Raw genomic sequence first — 17,586 nt, forward strand, 5'->3', positions numbered from 1 at the left:
ATGGCAATCCACTCCAGTATTCTTGCTGGGAGACTCCCCATGGATAGAGGAGCCTGGTGGGCTGCAGTCCATGGGGTCGCAAAAAGCTGGACACGACTAAGCACGCAGAAAAATAAACAAAAATACATACAGAGTCTAACCATCCATCACCTGTCTATTAGATACGTCTCCCTCCCTTGGCCAACATACCCACTTAAGACAACCAAACCTATTAACAGCTATGAAAATGTGGAAGAATTGAATTACACTAATGAGTTCCACTCAAACACAATCCCTATACTCTGAAGGTGGCACCACCTTTCTCTAGAGTGCACGGGGAAGTCAGGATCAGAATTCGAGAACTGAGAGCATCCTAGGACCAACTGTGTACATCTCACCACATACGTAAAATAATTCTCTAAGGACTGTTTCAGACTGAAGGAGACTACATGCAACATTGGATCCTGGATTAGGTCTTGGACTTGGGGAAGAAAACAGCTATAAGAGCCAGTACTGAGAACAACAGTTGATGCAACTGAATATGGACTATGGATTAGATAACAGTAGTATATCAGTATTTTATTTCCTGACTGTGAGGACTGTTCTGTGGTTACAGAAGAAAATGTCTTTAGGAAATATACAATCAAGCATTTAGGGGTAAAAGTAAACAAATAACCTTCTAAAAGACAGTTAACAAGGAAGGGAATAAAATCATCTATTCCCGGTTCTCCAGATTTAAACACTTAACAAATACAAAAATATCTTATTTCAAAGTATAGATTTGACAAGATCACCTAGCTAACTATTCTCCTTAGAAAATTAGTGACAAACTTCCTTTAAGACACAATAACTTAGGGTTAAAAAGGCTAATTAGCCTCCTAGGATCCTCACGAACAGACAGTATGTCCTCTCGCTGGGGGGCAGGCATCCCTCCCTCTTCCCCTGAGCCCAGCCAACAACTGGAACTATCTCTGAGGCAAATCTCACTTGGGTTCCCCCTGGAAGGCTCTAGCGCTGATCAATGGCATAAACAAACAGCACCCCACAGGCAGGTAGAAATTGGATGCGCTAGCTTGCCCTCCCTCTGTGTAGAGGTGGCCCAGTTCAGAACTATTTCTAAGGAGACTTATGTAATCAATCTGAATTACGTGTTTCACTGGTACTTTATGGCCAAGGTTATGTGCCCAGTTCTTAGGCTCTTACACACACACCCCCTCCCTCTGCAACACTGTAAAAATATGTAGTTTAAGGTTCACACCACTGAATCAGAATTAACCTAAATAAATTTGCACTGTAAGTCTCTCCTCTAGTCTAACACTGGACATAAACACTGAAGAAACCAGTGACATCCAAATATTAGCAAAGGTAAGTGGGAAAGAAAGTGTGCATCTGGCCTAAAGCCAATACAGTAAAGTAGGAAAAAAGGCTTCTTCTTTCAAATTAATGCTCCTATAATGTCTCTGGGGAAAAGCACATGGAGTCTGGACAAACTCAGGCTATAGATTTTGCAAATAAGAAGAGAACCCACAAGAAACCCTCACTTCTGTAAGCAGAAAACAATGGACACTAACCATTGGGAAGAAGGGCCAGGTGTCAGAGACTGGAAGATGACCTGTGTGCCTCCCGTCACTCTTCAGATAAAGATGCTATTCCATGGAGACAAGACCAAACTTCAATCTACCAAATGAGAGGTGATATAATGAAGAGAACAAAATAATTCACATAGTGACATCATGGCGAGGAGATATTGTCATGATAGTGGGGATGAAGGGCAAAGGGTAAAAGGAAATTAAGCTTAAGGAAATATTTTAAAGGAAAAAGTGACCGATAGTTATTTGGAGAAAGAATGGTCAAAGGGAAAAGCAGAAGGGCCAGCAATTCTTGAGGCCAAAGCTTAGGCATCGCCTACGATAAAGACACTGTGCCAGGCACCGTGGGGTGACATCAACACACGCCTCGAAAGGGAAAATTAAGATGTAGAGCAACAAGTCAAAACAGAAACAACAAAAATGTCATTTCTGGACATCAAAGATGTCTGTAGCATTTGAATAAGTAACAAATACCTAATCAAACCTAAACATAATTGAAAATTACATCCCTAATACAAAAATGAAAAATGACATTATTGTCCCATCAGGAAATTTACGATACCTTTTTCTCCCCTAATTAGGTTAAACATCTGCCCTAAACACATCGAGTACCCAAGGACACTCATTACCTTCGTCCAGTTAACAGTACAGTCTGGGCAGCATGGTTTCTCTCAAACCAGGGTAAGGCTGTACCCTGGAATTAAACCTCAAACTTCCACCTCATCGGCACTCACTATGCCAACTGCCAACTTACAATAGTTGGCCACCACCATCCAAGAACAATCTAGGTGACTGAGAGTGAAGAATGCTGGCCACCACCATCCAAGAACAATCCAGGTGACTGAGAGACAAGAATAAAAGTGGAACACCTAAAGGCAACTGCTAAATCTCAAGGACAGGGTTTGTAGGCCAGCATTTGGGAAAGAGGGTGAATAAAGTTCCAGTCTTCTGGTCATTCAGTCAACAAGCAGTCATTAAATATTCTTGTGACCTATTCTCAAGTGGACATTGCCCCCGCGCTGCAGCTAAAATGAAAATGCCCCCAAAAGAGAAGGGGCGTGATTAACAGAAAAATGACAGGATAGGGAGCTAATTCTCTCTCCCGCTCACCACAAAACACAGGAAAAAGGAGTGCAAATCATTGTTACGTAACAGTGAGGCTGAACAAAAGGCCCAGCTCAGTCAATGGCTCATCTGTAGACCGTTCTAAACCCAGGGTCAGAGGCTGCCACTTGGCCATGCTAACAGAGAAAAGTACTGAACACCCTACATCACAGCCATTTCCACACTCTCCTCATCATCTCTCCATTAACTAAAAATAAAAACACTGGCTTCCATAACAAACAATTCTGACAGGTGGGCCTCTTTATATTGCAAAGTCCCCATTTAAGATAGTTCTGCTCTTCGTGAAGCCCATGTCATTATTTCTGTACCAGTGTGGATAAGACAAAGGAGGCAGGCCTCTACTTAGATTTTTGACCTGATACTAGTATTACATTAATACAAGCTGTATTTTACTCTTTAGAGTAAATAAAATGTTGACATTTTAAAAATAATTATATATTCTGAACTTGGCTTCTAAAAGATGCCACTCACACAGAAGGATGGAAAGAACCTATGCAGTTTTCAATACCATTAGTGCTGCTGTTATCTTGATCAACAACTGTGAAATGCACTCCATTTCAAATTTCAGAAAGAACACAAACCAACACTAAGTGTGCCACTTTATAGCTTCCCTGCGGATTCCACTTTTGCAGCAAAAGCCCATAAAATTATCTGAGGAAGAAATGATTAACTGAGAGTGAGTGCTTGACTACTGGGAACACCAGTCTCGAGCGCAGGACTGCACCAGGGAAGATTTCAGGTCAACAGCCCTAGAAACCATCTGGTGGAAACCAGTCAGAGTGCAACTCAACGAGCAAAGCTCATCTACCAAGCTGGACGAGGACGTCCTGCAATTTTCTCACTGCAAAACATCTAGAAATATGGAGAAAATTATAATCAGCATCCTTTCTACATGCACAATTATTCCCACAAAACAAGTGAGAGAAACCCCCAAGAACCAACAATGAAAGGCAAACTGAAACCACAAAAAATCATGAGATCTCTCACTACAGCAGTCCTAGGTGAAGAGGAGGGTACCAATCCTGGGGAGGGGGTGGAGCAGGGAGACACAGAAATAATAGCCGGGGCTCAAAGAAGCTGAAAAGAAGGGACTGAGACCGCTATATATACCCTCATGAAAGAGTGGTCTAGGGGAAAAAAAAAATCTAACCACCAACACAGAAGACAATATAAAATCTTGTGTCCATTTAGGTCACAGGGAGAAAAAAAGATATCCAATGGGAGTCTGTAACTAGGAGTCTGCCCTCAAACCAGTCTGAGGTTGAAATACATACATACTTACTTACTTACATGGTCTTAGAAATTAACCAAAACTACAGTGGTCCCAAGCAAGGGATGCTTCTGCATTGCCTAGAAGTACATTTATAACATCTCTTGGAAATACCTCAACCAGGACCACCAAGATAAAGCCTTATTGAACATGAGCTCATAATTCAAAAGTACAGAGGAGGGACTACTCACAAAAGCAAGAGTCAAGAGGGTCAGATTCCTAAAGCTCTACCTGCACTGTGAAGAGAGAACACCCATGCAGGGATGTAACAGAAGGACAAAGGCTCCCCTCTGCTCCGTAGCTGGACAGACAAGGGGACCATTCCTGGGGTAGGCCAGTTACCCGCCCAGAAAACTGATAGTACTGTTGCCTCAAAGCCTCTTCTCAAAAACAAAAGAAGTGGGGCCCATGGGCACTGGGTGTTAAGCAACTCTATAGACAAAAGGTCTGAATCTCAACAGAAAAGAACCTGAGCCTGAGGAAGCACAACCTTTATACATGTTCATGAAGCTCAATCCTGGCAAGTTATGTAGACTTCCCAAAGCATCTGAGACTGCTGGACAGGAGGGAAAAGTTCTCTTTGTTCTCCTCTCTGGACACTGCCTTCAGGTGTCCTACACCCTCCATTATCATCAACAAAATGGGAAGAAATAAAGCTTCCTTCATTCAGATTTGTAAAAAGGAATCAAACACACGATCCTCGTGTTTCCTAACAGCATCCTATTATAAACATACAAATAACATGCACTACATGCTCCACAAAGCTGTGACTGCTCCCTTTTAATTAACTCTTTTTCGCCTCCTCTTTATAACATCATATCTGGGCTAGTTTCTTCAACAGGTTATATCTGGTTTACCCAAGAAGCCACATATAATTAGATTTACTGAAATAGATGGGGAAACAGTGGAAACAGTGTCAGACTTTATTTTTTGGGGCTCCAAAATCACTGCAGATGGTGATTGCAGCCATGAAATTAAAAGACGCTTACTCCTTGGAAGAAAAGTTATGACCAACCTAGATAGCATATTCAAAAGCAGAGACACTACTTTGCTAACTAAGGTCTTAGTGTCTAGTCAAGGCTATGGTTTTTCCTGTGGTCATGTATGGATGTGAGAGTTGGACTGTGAAGAAGGCTGAGCGCCCAAGAATTGATGCTTTTGAACTGTGGTGTTGGAGAAGACTCTTGAGAGTCCCTTGGACTGCAAGGAGATCCAACCAGTCCATTCTGAAGGAGATCCGCCCTGGGATTTCTTTGGAAGGAATGATGCTAAAGCTAAAACTCCAGTACTTTGGCTACCTCATGCGAAGAGTTGACTCATTGGAAAAGACTCTGATGCTGGGAGGGATTGGGGGCAGGAGGAGAAGGGGATGACAGAGGATGAGATGGCTGGATGGCATCACTGACTCGGTGGACGTGAGTCTGAGTGAACTCCGGGAGTTGGTGATGGACAGGGAGGCCTGGCGTGGTGCGCTTCATGGGGTCGCAAAGAGTCAGACACGACTGAGTGACTGAACTGAACTGAACTGAATATTATTAAATTGCCTCTTCTTTAGAGGGCGTGCTGCAATTCATGGGGTCGCAAAGAGTCAGACACGACTGAGCAACTGATTTGATCTGATTAGAGGGTTAAAGGAAAGGGCGGACTGCAAGAGCATCTCTTACACTTTTGCTCTACTCCATCTATTTCTAACTCCTCACTCTGTATTTGATTAGGCATCCTAGGTAACAAATCTCACACTCTCAGTTACATCGAAAGGAGGACCCCAAATCTACCTCTTTCTGCTAACTGTGGCCCACAGTGGGCATTTGTCGGCTCCCTGCGTAAGGCAAACAGACAGATTGCTTCACTGCTTTGGGGAAGCTACTCCTGATTTGTGGATTTCCTGAGTTCTTACCAGGTTCTGGCAGCAGCTTCAAACACTTCAGAAGGCTCATATATATACAACACATTAACACTGGGATCAAGATGCTATAACCAGCTCACAAACCCCAAAAAGCCCATCAGTAGGTGAATTGATTATTTAATTTTGCTTTCCAAAAGTTGTCTCCTCTGGGCTGCCTCTAAACAACAGGAAGTAATTGACTCTTAAGGAAGATTTGAAAATAACAACAGCATATTTAGATAACTACATGAGAGGAACCTCAGTGAAGAAAAAGGGATCATCGTCTGTAGAGGACAAGCTGATATTCTACCGAGCAAGTAACTAATCCTTCCACACCTGGGCCTTTTCCAATATCAGGGAAAGTCAGTACTTTCTTTATCAGCAGACTTAACAATCAGTTAAAATTCACTAAAGATACTACTGAATGCTTATGCACAGAAAGGAGTTTGAATGCAATAACGTCTTCTCAGCAAAATGATGAAGCAAAAACTATGGTATTTTACATTCGAACTGCTTGACTGTTGATTTTTGATAAACACAAGGGGGCAGGGGGTGGGGATATGCAAAAAACATGACTTAGAAACCAAGAAGTTCTTTTATTAAGATGCACATTCTCTGTACCCTGACATAAAAGAGGCTCTGAAATCTAGAATCAGGCTGTTCTATAAAGCTTCAAAGAAAGAAGAGAACTGATGATGACTGAGAGCCAATACTTGTAAAGTGCGTACACCATATGAAACCAAGTCCATTATCTAAAGATTCAGCCTCCTAGTCAGGGTACTAGTTAACAAAGAAGAGTGAATAGCAATTGAAGTCCAATTTGAAAAGGGAGGGAAAAGATGGTTCCACAAGGATAGTTCTAACACATCCAAATGCCAAAATTCAGAAAAACCTTAGGCTAAGTTACTAAAATTGACAAAACAGCTCAACAAGAAGCTTTGGTGGTCTCTGAACATCTTTTTCCAGACAGCAATATTTTCCAAAATTCTACTCAGTTCAACCAAAACATATTAAACAACTATCATCTACTGGGGACACAAAGACAAGGAGTAAACACAGGTCAGAACAGATCGAGCATTAAGAGGAATGAGGCCCAAAGTGAGTTCTGAAGAAAGATTTGGACAGTCAGGTAATGTGGGCAGGCAGGGCTTTCCAGGTGGCACTAGTGGTAAAGAACCACCTGCCAACAATGTGGATTCAATCCCTGGGTCAGGAAGACCTCTTGGAAGAAGGCGTGGCAACCCACTCCAGTGTTCTTGCCTGAAGAATCCTACAGACAGAAGGGCCTGGTGGGCTACAGTCCATAGGGTTGCAAAGAAGCAGACACGGGCTGAAGCAACCGAGCATGCACAGGGCGGGGTGGGCGGGGAGGGGAGGGGAAGGGAGGGGATGCTGGAGATAAAGAGAGAAGAGGGAAGAGTTCAAAGACAGGGGACTGTATGAACAGTAAGTGAGAGACAAAAGCAGATGTGAAATCAAACAAATCCAATAAGACTGCATTACTGGAGCATAAAGCAGGAAGTATGGGGGAAGAGTAAAAACTAAACTTGGAAATGCAAAAGCATCTAAATCACCAAACACCCTATGTTGAGACTGGATATTATCCTACAAGAAGACCAAAATAAGATGACCAGCTCTGTGTACTATAAACATCACTCTGCACCATAGAATACAGAATATAAAAGCATAGGTTAAAAAAAAAAAAGCATAGGATATGCAGTTTCAAATTGAAATCCCACTCACTTTGCAGTGTGACCCTAGGCAAGTTATCTCTTGGGGCCATAGATTCCACACTCGTAAAACAGAGGTACTCCTTACCTTCAAGGATTATTAAAAAGCTGGTGAATGAATATAAATGTAAAGTGCACTGTGAAGTTACACAGTTCAGTTTTTAGCACAGTGTAAGCACTCAAAACATGGCCTGGAAGAAATACTTGCTAGAAAAAATGGAATACGAAGAGACGGTAAATAGCCAGTAAAAATACAAAAAAAACAGAGGAAAGATCAGATTTGAGAACTATTAGCAGGTAAAGGGCTAGTAGGGTACTGTTCTTCAAGCCCCAGTGAAAGAGTAAAAGACACGTGAGACCTCTTCCAGGTTTCCCTAACAGGGCCTAAGGTGCTGCCGTCACCTCCTCCTCGGACACCAGCTAGACTGGAGACCAGATGTAAAAGCAATAACAGCCTCGCTTTTACTATCAGCACTGCTATCATGGAGAGGGAACTCTTAGACGTCAGAGAGAGTAGTTAACTGGAGCGAATTATTTACTTTCCCTCATTTGGGGTAATGACACCTACACTTCAGGTGCTGGAAGCATTTGTGCAGTATGCGACCCAACAACATGATAAGGACTCAATAACTTAACACAAAGAAATCCCATGCAGATGTGCAGTGTCTCTCATGAAAACACTACAGCCTTATGTCAGCTCCAGCCCACCGGGAAGCCTTGGTAGCCGAGACTGTACAATACACATCAGTGTGTTGGTTCTCATATAGGCAACCAATGGCCCATTTCCAAAATGTATGCAACATCTTCCACCATAAAATGTGCTATCTGGTCTCCAAACAAATATTAACTGGTTTCAGAGAGTTCAACTCTGGAAACAACAGCTGGGATGCTGTAGTTTTACCCTAAAGTTAAGTAAAAAAAAACTTGGCCCCAAGCCCAGAAAACAGGCATTCCTCCTAGACAAAACTGGATAAACCAAGTCTACAAACAATGAGTGGATACAACAGTAGGGAAGGAAAGACATGGAGACAGCCAGAATAAACCACAGCAAAAGGCCAACCCATAGCTCAAGAAGGGAACCAAGGAAGACTCTAGAATGTACCAGTTCTGAAGCAGGCAGGGGAGGCCAAACATACCAAGACACCAAAGTTACTAAATGAAAAGTTATCTGAAACACAGATTTTCTCCCTGTTATGCCCAAAGATAAGCTTTATGTTAGCAGGACAAACTAAATAATCTGTTCACATTTAAGATTCAAGATCCCTTATGAGAGGTTAGGCAGCTGGCGAGATACAAACTGAGGAAGGAAGACTATCATTGGAAACAAAATTCAAACACATTAAATATGAAAGAGTAATGGTTTCTACTTCAACAGGCTAATTACTGATGCTGCAACTGACTCACAGATCTGGTTTCTTGTAAGAACTGTACTGACCGTACACGCCACGAGGTATTAGTTGCTGCTTCACTCATGGAGTATGAAGAGAAATGAACCTTCAAAGGAGAAAAACTTGCCAAAATGCCCTTGACATGGAGTTGTTCAGTAAGATGCTGCCACAGCACATGGTTTTGATAACAATAACAAAAAACGCCACAAGTCTTCCTCTAAACATCTAAAACAATTGTTTATAAACACTTAATCTGAAATATCTACTGCAGAGTCATTAGAAGAAGGGCAGGTCTAACGGGGCAGCTGAGAGATGAGATCAGGTCACAAGTCTCTGACAGGAATCCGCCCTGAGCGCACTGACTGGGTCAATCGGCGAATTCCAGCTTGCCCTAACCAGAGCGTGCAAGACCGTCCTGGTGAAGCTCATGAGCAAATCTGTCAACACGTGAACACACGGCTCTGCCAAAGATCTTCCGAACTATCAGAGGAAAAGTCTTTTTGAGAACATAAAATAGATACAGTAGAGCAAATTTCAGAGGTAGATTTTCAAGACCATCTTAACAATATAATGTTGTATAAAAAGTGGAAAAAAACTTAATAAATGTTTATATCCCAGTTTTAAAAACAGAATTACACATTTGCAAGTATATATATGCATAGCAAAAAAAAAAAAGACAAGAAGGAAAAGCACCAAAAGGTTATTAAACATTTTTATCTCTGGGTGACAGTTTTACCAAAAAAGGTATTATTTTCTTCTTTATTCTTTTGTTTTACAATAGATAGATATACGACTTTATAACTGTAAGACCAATATCTTTATACATGTATTCTCTCTCTACAAAGACATCAGTGAACAAATCCTGCTTGGCCTCACCCCCATCCTGAGCAGCATCGTATTTTCAGGCTGTGACTGCTCCTATCGGTAGCCACATCCAGTGAGCAAAAGACAAGCCCTCACACTGCCAACCACAGTTCACCGGCCATCTACTGCAGAGATCCCATCTCAGCTAGGGTTCACAGGAGGGCCTACACGGCAGCACGTGAAAACGATCATCCATAGTTAGAATAATCCTTCAAAGGCCTTTTCGATTATCCACAAAAATACTGTATGAACAGTTTTCTGTATGTATTCCCAGAGAAAGTCAAAGTGTTAGTTGCTTTGTCGTGTCTGACTCTTTGCAATCCCACGGACTATAGCTCACCAGGCTCCTCTGTCCATGGAACGGTCCAGGCAAGAATACTGGAGAGGGCAGCCATTCCCTTCTCCAGGGGATCTTCCTCACTCAGGGATCGAACCCCGGTCTCCTCCACTGCAGGCAGATTCTTTACCATATGAGCCATCAGGGAAGTCTATTTTCTGTAGATGTATACACCAAAAATATTTCCAAAAGACTATAATATTCAGAGATCAGCCCTGCATGTATTTTGCTGCCTGAACTGGTTCAGCAATTCCTCATTGGCGCTCAGCTCTTCCTCCCTGCCGCCCTCTACTGAATATGTCCAACTCAGCATCACACCACCTAAACGGTGATCAAGAATTCTTGACATTTATATGCTGTGTCAATCATTTTAACTGTAACAACACCCACTGCATCCACTGCCTTTGGGTACTCACTGAGTAAAGTGGTGAGTATAAATTATCCCATTATTTAAACCATTATTCGTTACTTTCTGTCTTCATTTGTAAAGTGTATGACTGAATTTAAGCAAGGTAAAAGGTTAGATATAATTCCATTATATTAATTACAGCACCTCTGTACTGGGAGTGCAAAAAGGCAATCTTAAGTGTTGTTGGGCTTAGTGTCAACCTACTTAAGGTAAGACAGGTAAGACTACATTTTTAAGTGCCTAAAGAATGATAGAGATCCCAAACATAGAGTTCAGAGAAGAGAGCAACAGAGACTGAAGTTTAAATGCTGTTAGAAGGCTTCCTGGAGGAAGCAGACCTTGAGACAACCTCAGAAGCAAGGCTGACTTAGATAAGTGCGGAGGGAAGGAGACATTCCACACAGGAATCATGACTTGGATCTGAGAAGTGCTGAAACAGCAGAAAATATTTCTAAGTTTTCTGGAAAAGGAGATAAAATGACTCATCATTAAGCATCTACCATTGGCCAGTACTGGTAGGTACTGAAGATCCAGAGGCGAGAGAACCTGTTCATACAGTGATGACTGGAGCCCTCCAGGAATCAGCCAGTCCACTGACACAGACATGTCAACACACAGCATGAGCATGAAAGAAAGTGAAAGTGCTACTCAGTTGTGTCTGACTCTTTGCAACCCCATGGACTGTAGCCCACCAGGCTCCTCTGTCCATGGGATTCTCCAGGCAAGAATGTTAGAGCGGCTTGCCGTTGCCTTCTCTAGGGGATCTTCCTGACCCAGGGATCGAACCCAGGTCTCCTGCAATGCAGGTGGATTCTTTACTGCCTGAGCCACTAGGGAAGCCAAAGTACAATGTATGACCGAAGTTTTTCTTCCAACAACTGATGACTAGATAGATAAAATGTATATAGCATATCCATAGAGTGGAATAGTATCAAGCAATAAAAGGGAACGAAGTACTAACATGGGCAAGTTTTGAAAACATTATGCTAAGTGAAACAAGCCAGTCACAGAAGGCCACATATTGTATGAGCACATGAATCTGAAATGCTTAGAACAGGCAAAACCACTGAAACAGACAGTAGATTAGCCATTACCAGGGGATAAGGAGAAGGGAGAAGAGGGAGTGACTGCTTAATGAGTACAAGTTTCTTTTTGTAGAAAAGAAATGTTCTGGAATTATATAGTAGTGATAGGTGCATAATCTTGTGATGTAACAAAAATCACTGAATTAAACACTTAACAATGGTGGAAATTTATAGTATGTGAGTTACATTAAGGAAGAAGGAAGGAAAGGAGGCAGGGAGGGGGGAAGGAGGGAGGAAAAGGCTCTATAGGGCAGAGAAGGAAATGGTTTTGCTGAGAAAGGGTGGTGACAACTTCCCAGAGGAGGCAACAGATCTGAACGTCAAAGGACAAACCGAGCTTTCCTTAAGAAGAGACTGATGAAGTCATTCAGAGAGAGGGAATGATATATGCAGGAGTACAGTTCTGCAGGACTAGCAGCTGGGGAGCTCATGAGCAAATTGCAAGAGATGAGAAGTAGGCCGGATCCTGATCCAGCAGTGTCCTGAGGACCTTGTTTTGAGTCTGAACTGTGTCCTATGTAAGGACTGGCAAATATGTGGCACTTGGCACCACTTTTCTGTCTGCACCTCTGGCAGACATAACTATTATGCCATTGAGCCCTTCTCTGCTGAGCTCAGAAGTGGACTCAGTATCTATCTCTATGCAATCCTCCTTACAGTCCATGTGCCCCCAGTGGGAGCCCCACTAAAGGATCTCAAGCAGGGAAGTGTCATTTGAATTCCCAATTTAAAATGAACACCAGTAGCTATGTGGAGGCAAGGAGATTAAGCAGGAAGCGGTTGTAACAGTCTGGACAGAAGGTGATGAGACCCTGAACTAAGGTAGTGGCAAAGTGAAAGGAGAAAAAAGGAAATACTAGAGACTAAGGAGGCAAAACCAGTAAAACTACAGTAGCCAAGTGGAGCCCCATGAGGGTGGCCTTGCTCACCACTATCTCCTAGCATCCATCACAGTACTTGATATACGTGGGAAGGACTCCACAGATCGAGATCAAATGATTATTTTTTACTACATTCTCTCACTGAATCTTCACAATAATACTATGAAGAAAGCAGTGTTATTCCCACTTTCCAGATAAGGAATCTAAGTTTTAGAGAGGTTAAGTGACCTGCCCCAAACATACCCAGCTAGGGACTTCTTGTTGTTGAGTCGCTAAGCTCTTTGTGTCATGTCAGCTCTTTGCGACCTCATGGACTGCAGCATGACAGGTTCTTCTGTCAGCCACCATCTCCTGGAGTTTGCTCAAATTCATGTCCATTGAGTCGGTGATACTACTGAGAGAGCAAGAGAGTGCAGTTCCAACCTAGATTTCTAACTCCAAGCTCTGGTCCTTGATCCAGGGTTCCAGCTCAAATGATGGAGCAGCTAACAGTGTTAATGGTGAAATGTCAGAAACAGCCGGAAAATGGGCTGAGGTCAGAGATACAGATTTGGGTGTTTCTGTCACATTCATGTAGCTGAGACCTCAAATACGGACAATACTCAGGGAGTGTATGAAGTGGGGGAAGGCAAGGCAAGGATAGGTCAAACCATGAGGGAATGTTGAAAGGAGTCTGCACAGGGAGTCAGAGAGACAGGGAAAGAACCAGCCCAGGAGGATGCTATCAGGAAAGACATCAGCAAGCTGGGCATGGTCAAGATTAAAATCTACAGAAATGTCAGATCCATTAGATGGAGGGGAACCACAGAGAAACACAAGACGTAGGGGAAGCATTCTAAAAGGGGTTGAAGGCTGCCTGGTGTTTTCGAAAACCACAAGGGCGACAGAATCTGGGGAGTTTGTTAAACATACACAGACCACCAACAGCAGGGATCTTGTGAGAGTGACAGTCTCACTGAGCCTCTATTTTCTCATCTGTAAACTGGAAACAACAGTACTGGCTTCACAGTATTATGCTGCTAAGTCGCTTCAGTCATGTCCGACTCTGTGTGACGCCATAGACGGCAGCCCACCAGGCTCCCCTGTCCCTGGGATTCTCCAGGCAAGAACACAGGAGTGGGTTGCCATTTCCTTTTCCAATGCATGAAAGTGAAAAGTGAAAGTGAAGTCGCTCAGTCGTGTCCGACTCTTAACGACCCCATGGACTGCAGCCTACAAGGCTCCTCTGTCCAAGGGATTTTCCAGGCAAGAGTACTGGAGTGGGGTGCCATTGCCTTCTCCTCACAGTATTATAGTGAGGACTTTATATGCTTGAAAAGAGGTCCCACAGTTGATTGTGACACAGCTTGAAAACTGGCTTTTAGGAACCCCCCGCTATAGGAAAAACAGATTTTTACCTGGATAGAGATGGGTGACAGGCAACCCTTTCAGGACTATATAAAAATGAGAGAAGGAAGGAAGGAAAGTCATCCATTATAATCCAGGACTGGACCTGGAGGGCCTGGGTGAAGAAGAAACCAGAAAGGATGAAACAGGGATAAGGCATTACTAGGGACAACTCACAGGAAGGAAAGGGAAAAATCACACGTGAGTCTGAGGCTTGAAGTCCGGCATACCCTTCACCAGAATCAGAAAGAACAACAGAGGAACAGCTGGTTTGGGTGGCTGGGGAGAAATGAAAAAAAATCCATGCAAGATATTTGATAAGTGCTAGAAAATGAACATAAAACTTATAAGGGCCAACCGGCAGTAAACATGTTTCGGACAAAAGAGCAGCACACCAGTTCAGAACACGTCTCATCTCCAGGATGAGATGGCTTGGGTCAGAGTCCCAGCACTGCCACTTTCTAGCTAAGGGATGCTAAAGAAGCTACTTCATTTCTCTAGATCTAGGTGTCTTTATTTGTAAAATGAGAAGAATAACAGTACATGTAGAAGATTGTTTTAAAGTGAAAAAATACACTAGCAAGCACACTGCCCAGCATATGGTACATCAGCTTCCAATCAATGCTGATGACTCCCTTTAGCTACTCCCTGACAGTATGCAGTACGAGGGCTTCCCCAGGGGCTCCAGTGGTAAAGAACCCATCTGCCAAGGCGGGGGATGAGGGTTTGATCCCTGGTCAGGAAGATCCCCTGAGAAGGAAATGGCAACCCACTCCCACATGGGAAATCCCATGGACAGAGGACCCCAGTGGCCATAGGGTTGCAAAGAGTCAGACACAATTTAGCGACTAAAGACAGCGATGACAGCAATGTAGTGTGGCCAGCTGTGCTTTGGAGAAGCCAAACTGTATTACCCAAGAGTTGGAGAATCTCTCCAACTCTGAGACAGGACAGGAAAACACAGGATTCTTTGAATTTCAAGACTGGAATTAATTGCAAAACTAGTAGTACAAAGAATTGTGCCAAGACACTGTAGGATGCAAAATTATACAGTGTGTAAATGTGGTACCTATACTCAAGGAGACTACACGAGAAAGCAAGAAAAACTTATACACACAAATACCTGCAGTACCAAGCATCCTGTGAAATGTCACTGATGCACTGTCAGTCATGGGAGTCGAGAGAGGGAGAACCACTTCCAATGCGGATGAAGCCGTCACCTGAACTTTGTCTAGAAAGATGGTCAGAAATTTGGCCACAATATAGGCTCAGAGGAAAAGAGTTGAATAGGACAGCCAAAGGAAACAACGTGAATACAGATACAAAGCTGAAAAGGGCTAAAGGGACGCTCCAGGAAGAGCCAGAAGTCAGGATTAACTGAAGAACTAGCCACAAAATAACTGGCCCCATGTTGAGGACAAATGCAAGGGAAAGGCCATAGGAGAAAGCATGGATTTCTTGAGAGGCCAGGCGGGAAAAGCCAGAAACTTGTTTGGGGAGCAGAATGATGCATGTGGTCCCACATACCTGAGCAAGACATTTCTGAAAGCACCTTCTCACAGCTGATGATAAAGCTGCACAGGACTTCAGACTCTAATCCAGCCCTACCATCCATCCGACTGAGGACACCAAGATGAAGAGGTGAGTCAACTGCCCGAGCCACAGAGCGAGTGGCAACACTGAGTGCAGCTCTGGTGGGCAGACTCAGTTCACGGCACTTTACACTCACCCACATGACCAGAAAGACTCGGCCAAAAGCCAGGATGAAACGTGGGTTTGTTGCTCAGTAAAGAAATCAGGGTTATAGAATTGAGTCACCTGGACAGCCTGAAGTGGTGGGAGTAAAAGAGCTAGATTTCTGAGGGTCAGACCACAGAGGGAATAGATGAGGAAAACCAACAAACCTGGGCTTCAATGAAAATAAAAACAAACATCAACAAATGGGACCTAATTAAACTTAAAAGCTTTTGCACAGCGAAGAAAACATAAACAAGACAAAAAGACAGCCCTGAGAAATGTCAGAAAATATTTGCAAATGAAGCAACTGACAAGGGATTCATCTCCAAAATACATAAACAGCTCATACAGCTTAATTTCAAAAAACAAACCACCCAATCAAGAAATGGGCAGAAGACCTAGATAGACACTTCTCCAAAGACATAGAGATGACTAATAAACACAAAGAAACACGCTTACTAATTATTAGAGAAACGCAAATTGAAACTACAATGAAGTATCACCTCACAGCAATCAAAATGGCCATCATCAAAAAATCTACAAACAATAAATGCTGGAGACGAGCTGGAGAAAAGAGAACCCTTCTGCACTGTTGGTGGGAAGGTAAACTGATACAGCCACTGTGGAGAACAGCATAGAAGTTCCTTAAAAAGCTGAAAACAGAACTACCATATGACCTAGCAATCCCACTACTGGGAATATATCCAGAGAAAACTATAATTCAAAAAAAATACACACACCCCAATGTTCCCTACAGTACTATTTACAGTAGCCGGGTCACAGAAGCAACCTGAATGTCCATCAACAGACGAATGGATAAAGATGTGGTGTGTATGTATGTATGTATGTATGTATGTGTGTGTGTGTGTATGTGTATATATATACACATACACACACACAGGATTATTACTCAGCCATAAAAAGGAACAAAATTGTGCCATCTGCAGAGATGTGGGCGGATGGACCTAGAGATTGTCATACAGAATGAAATAATCAGAGAGAGAAGAATATCAAATAATATTGACTATATGTGGAGTCTAGAAAAGTGATACATATGAAACTTATTTCCAAAGCCAAAACAGAGACACAAATGTAGAGAACGCATATATAGCTACAAGCAGGCAGGGGGTGATGGGACGAACTGGGAGACTGCGATAGACAAATATACACTACTATATTTAAAATGGCTAACTAATGAGAGCCCACTGCATTGCACAGGGAACTCTACTCAGTGCTCTTTGGTGACCTAAATGGGAAGGAAATTCAAAAACAGGAGATATACGTTTATGGATGTCTGATTCATTTTGCTGTACAACAGAAATTAATACAATACTGTAAAGCAACTATACTCCAATAAAAACTTAAAAAAAACAAATTGTCCAAGTTAAATAGCCAGTATCAGAACTAGGATTAAATATCAAGTCCTCATTATTGAGGATAGAAAATGGCAAGGTGGACTTCCCTGGTCGTCCTGTGGCTAAGAATCTGCCTGCCAATGCAGAGACACAGGTGTGATTCCTGGTCTGGGAAGGTCCCACAAGTTTCAGAGCAACTAAGCCCATGCACCACAACTAATGAGCCTGTGCTCTAGAGCCTGGGAGCTGCAGCTACTGAAGCCCGGGAAGCCCAGCACCCGGGTTCCACAAAAAGAGACCGCCACAATAAGTGTGCGCTGCAGAGAAGAGTAGCCCCCACCTTGCCACAACTAGAGAAAGTCCACATGCAATAATGGAGACCCAGCACAGCTGAAAAGAAAACTAAGAAATAAATTTTTTTAAAAAGAGAAAATGGCAAGGTGATGATGTTTAAGAAATAAAATGCTCTCAACAGAGATATGCATTCATGTCATGACAAAGTCTGAGATTTGCTTTGAAATATGCCAACAGAAAAAAAAAAGTGGGAAAGACAATTGAAAGCAAAA

At 42.8% G+C, this 17,586-nt stretch overlaps 1 protein-coding gene across 5 annotated transcripts in view; it reads right to left on the bottom strand.

Moving 5' to 3' along the window:
* The window catches only part of RAD54L2 (RAD54 like 2), a 113,491-nt gene that overhangs the window by 60,771 nt on the left and 35,134 nt on the right, over positions 1 to 17,586 (bottom strand). Inside the window, exon 1 of one of the 5 annotated variants that reach the window (XM_070776630.1) lies at positions 1,551 to 7,145. The exons of the other annotated variants lie outside the window; for them this stretch is intronic. The gene's annotated coding sequence lies outside the window, so the exon portion shown is untranslated. Of the gene's footprint in view, positions 1 to 1,550; positions 7,146 to 17,586 lie in introns of those variants that run through there. 5 annotated transcript variants of the gene reach the window in all.

The sequence above is a fragment of the Bos indicus genome, chromosome 22, assembly GCF_029378745.1.
Source record: "Bos indicus isolate NIAB-ARS_2022 breed Sahiwal x Tharparkar chromosome 22, NIAB-ARS_B.indTharparkar_mat_pri_1.0, whole genome shotgun sequence".
In the NCBI taxonomy this organism is placed as follows: domain Eukaryota; kingdom Metazoa; phylum Chordata; class Mammalia; order Artiodactyla; family Bovidae; genus Bos; species Bos indicus.